This window comes from Zalophus californianus, chromosome 4 (assembly GCF_009762305.2).
Source record: "Zalophus californianus isolate mZalCal1 chromosome 4, mZalCal1.pri.v2, whole genome shotgun sequence".
NCBI lineage: Eukaryota > Metazoa > Chordata > Mammalia > Carnivora > Otariidae > Zalophus > Zalophus californianus.
This window is the reverse complement of record NC_045598.1, coordinates 139248699-139253399: the sequence shown is the minus strand read 5'-3', so window position 1 is coordinate 139253399 and position 4701 is coordinate 139248699.

The following is a 4701-nucleotide window of genomic DNA, read 5'->3' as shown; positions in this document are numbered from 1 at the left end:
GGGAGGGGAGAAGTCAGGAACACGACAAATTGAAAATCCCAACAGTCTCAGTACTCCACTGCTGTTTTACGGGTTTGTCAGACCTAAAGGAGATATATTCCAAGATTTATCTCGACTATCTCACTTAAGAAAGTGTACTACCTGAATGAGGGTATTCATCTCACCAGATCTCAACTAGCCTAAATGGGATTCTATTTCATTTACCATAGAATATTTTGGTAAATTTGTGTGTTTAACTTCATAAGGTAGGAACATGAAATTGACCCACGTCTTACCCATTTTTTTAAATCTGAAATGCTTAAAAGTCATTATCAGTCATTATCAGCTAAAAAGTCATTATCAGGGCTCCTGGGTGGCTCAGTCAGTTAAGCATCTGCCTCCGGCTCAGGCATGATCCCAGGGTCCTGGGATGGAGTCCTGCATCAGGCTCCCTGCTCGGCAGGGGACCCTCCTTCTCCCTCTACCTGCTGCTCCCCCTGCTTGTGCTCTCTCTCTCTCTGACAAATAAATAAATAAAATCTTTTAAAAAATAAAAATTAAAAATAAGTCATTATCAAGTTTTAATAAGCTTTTCTATTTATTCAATTGTTATTTTACCTATTTAATAGGTACACAACATTGACAGGTGCCTGTTTAAGTTCTTTTTTTTTTTTTTAGATTTTGTTTATTTATTTGACAGAGAGAGAGAGCACAAGCAGGCGGAGCGGCAGACAGCAGGAGAGGGAGAAGCAGGCTCCCGCCGAGCGGGGAGCCCAACGCAGGGCTGGATCCCAGGACCCTGGGATCATGACCTGAGCTGAAGGCAGACGCTTAACGACTGAGCCACCCAGGTGCCCCTCTTTAGGTTCTTAATTGTTCTGTATCAGAACTCTTCCCTACATTTTCATTTTCTCACGTGCTCTTTATTCCTTTACAGAACCTTTTTCTTGTTCTTTATTTTTTTTACTTCAGCTAGTTTTCTAAAAGTGGCATTTTGAAATGCCTTATTTTGAAAAAATAAATTTTTTTCTCTTACTCCATATCTTCCTTTTGAGGAGGAGTTTGATAATCCGAGAGCAGTAGCTTTGTTCGAATAATTAAAAGATGGAAAGCTGCTATTTTACTAGATAGAAATGGGACATTTTCCCATACTGTCAAAACCTGTCACAGAAGCTAGAAAGCCTCCTGGATTTTCTACTATTCTCCTGCTCCTTCCTCAGTTGAATTTCCACTCACGGGATGTTCGCCTTCCTCTTCTCGCCACAGCTGCAATTTTTCACTCCAAACTCCGACTCTTCTACAGGCTATCCTTCGCTCTACAGCCCTCTAATGATCAAGTGGCTCTGAACACCTCAACTTTGATGTCCAGAGCCAGACTGACCCTTTTCTTCCCCAGCCGTCACCCCAGGACTGCTCCTCTCCTGATATCCCTTATCTCATAGAAAATGGCCCAACTATATGCCAAGTCACTCAAACAAGAAATCAAGGAATATCTGTGACTCCTTAGTCCCCTTTGACCTTCCTCTATCTCGAAACCCCATTGCCATGCTCTCAACTCATGCCAGCCTCTCAGTTGTTGTCCCTGTGTTCAATTTGCCCCTCTCCAATCTTTTCTCTATTTTTGTGATAGATTAAACTTTGTAAAATGCAAATTGATCAACACTTAAGAGTCCTCCATTGAATCCCAAACACTTTCAGCATAAATCCACACTCCTACACCAGGGTATTTGAAGCCTTCATCATCTGGCTCCTTGTCTTCCCAATCACTGCCCTCCACCCCGTGTTCCAGCTGTCCCAGATGCCAGCCTCCACTTTCCTATCCCCTTGCCTTAGCCACTGCCCACTGCCTTCTCAGACGAGTTCCTTCTGGACTCAACTCAGGGAACAGGTTGTCCACAAAGCCAGCCTCAGGCATCCATGCAACATTGAAACACTTTCCACATTGCATCGCACTGCCTTTTTAGGCGCTGGCCCTCCCCCAGCTAGACTTCTAGGGCAGGGACTGTTGTTAGCCCTTTTTGAAAACCTAATGCCCTACAGAGTGATTGTTATATTTGTCGGAGAAGTTGTGACCGAGACGATAATGGAGAACCTCCGTGACTTCTTACCGTGTGCCAGGCATGACATGGATGTTACATGGATGTATTGGTATATTTAATCTTCTTCTTGACTCTATAAAGATATTTTTTAAATATTTATTTTACAAATGAAGAAAATGAGAGTCAACAAAGTTAAACAAAATATCTGAGGTAACTGTGGTGGAAGCTGCAGTTCCAAATCCCCTTTTAAGAAAGGACTTACCCCTCATCTGTTGACGAGTTCATCTACTGCACTGCTCAACCAGGACTATGCCCTCTCTCCAAGGCAACCACATTCAATGGGGGGAGCACGTCCACTCAGTCTCCCTTCAGATCATCTCATGGGGTCAGCTAAAGCCTCCTTGAGACTGCATTGCACCTCAACTTCTAGTCAATCGTCCTTCCCCTCTATCCTTCCCTGGGTGTCGATGCCACAAGCATTCCTAAACCAACCTGTCTACTCTCCATCTCCCAGTCAGCTTCCCAGGGACCCTGGCTGGTACCAGCCACACAGCTAGTAAATGATGGAGCCAGCAGCTGGACCGGATAATCAGCAGCTGTGCTCTAGGCCCGCTAGACCACCTGCCTCCTCTGATAAATAAGCCTTGCTTATTTTTGTATCCTTGGAATTAAGCATAGGTACTCAGTAAATATTTGCCAATTCACTTTTCCATCTGACTTTGGAGCCATCTGTTTATAGTTCTTGACCACAAACTTCACAATCTAGTCTGTTGCCGTGAAGAAGCAGGCAAAATTCTAAAGTTCATGATTCTAGGATCAAGTCAATCGATGGTAAATGTAATTACTTCAAACAGTACAAAAACATTCCCTAATTTCAGACTTTTTTAAAATTTATCGATACTTTAGGAAACTCAAAATTTTAGCAATTATACTTCTACTCCTCAAATACAAGCCCAATCCAAGTCGTATTTATGTTATTTTACTAAATACCTTTAAGGCTATTAAAAAGCAAAATGTTTTAAAAGTCTGGCTTATTCAGAAGAGCATGTGACTCTTGATCTCAGGGTCATGAGTTCGAGCCCCACGCTGGGTGTAGAGATGACTAAAAAAAATAAACAAACTTAAACAAAAAAAAGGGATCCTGGGTGTACAGGGAGTGTCCATGTCACACATTTAGCCTCCCTGCCCTTTAAAATCTGCAGGGGGTGACTTCAAGCACCACAGCCATCTGAAGCCTTTGGCTACGACAGAGCTCTAGGTGCTGCCAACAAACATTTTTGGGTAAAACAGCTCAAATTCCTTTTAACTTTAGTTTTAAGATATGATCTTGAACGCTTCGATCTTGACTAAGACCTAAGCTACAGTAGGGCTAACTTTTCAAATAGGGACTTGGGGAGCATTCTTTACAAGTGTTTGAACTGTTATTGGCTTAATCTTTTTTTTTTTATGTTATGTTAATCACCATACATTACATCATTAGTTTTTGATGTAGTGTTCCATGATTCATTGTTTGCGTATAACACCCAGGGCTCCATGCTGTACGTGCCCTCCTTAATACCCATCACCAGGCTAACCCATCCCCCACCCCCATCCCCTCTAGAGCCCTCAGTTTGTTTTTCAGAGTCCATAGTCTCTCATGGTTCATCTCACCCTCCGATTCCCCCCCCCCCCTTCATTTTTCCCTTCCTTTTTGGCTGAAGTTTGCTCTCTTTCTCTGCAAAGAGGAGGAAACGTCCTTTAAAAAAAAACTATCAGATAAAAAGATTAGATAGATAGATAAATAAGTTTTAAGAATGCTATGTGGCTCAGTTTCCTAGGAGCTCATTACAAAGTTTTAGGCTTCTGCAACTTTTCATTATCTAAATTAAAATAACCTGGGAGAAATACCAATAAGAGTCTAAGGTTAAACTATGAAGTGTTCACCCTTTTCACAGTCTGGCTCTCTGCTGCCCTCTACAGCCAAGGAAAGGCAAGGAATGGTCCTTTCTTAGGTCCTACTACTGGCCTGGGACTATTTCCTCAAGTATTTTATGCCTGTGTGTGTCACCTTGTGAGGGAAGCACTAGTATCAGCAGAGATGTAGGGAAGAGTTTAAGGAGATAGGTATTAAATGAAAGGAGACCTGAATTCAAATTCTTAATTTTAATTTAGCAATTATGTGGCCTCAGGAAGTTGCTTAATGTCTTTGAGCCGCTTTCAAGCTTACTATTAATGGCTATTCATTTTATTACCTACTATATTAAAACCTATTCCATAACCATGTTTTACAAACTAAATGAAATATTAAATAAGACCCTTTGCACTTAGTGGCATGTAGATAGCATAGACAGATGGTGATAACTGTTATTTAAGATACCTCTGTTGCTCTGAGAATTGACAAGAGCATGAAGAAAACATTTGTTAAGCATTAACTTTGTACCAAGTACTGCACTAGCTTTACATACATATTCCAATTCTTATGACAATCTGATGAGATTAATGATAGTATTCCTATTATTTCATTAAAGAATTTCAGCCTCAGAAAGATTAGGAAAGTTTCCCAAGGTCACACTGCTAGACTGTGACCTACCTAAGAGCAGGATCTGTGTCTTGTTTAAATTCCCACCATCTATCATGGAGTAGTCTTTGGTGAATGAACACATGAACAAATGAATGAATGAATTGGGCAACATATAAATGAAAT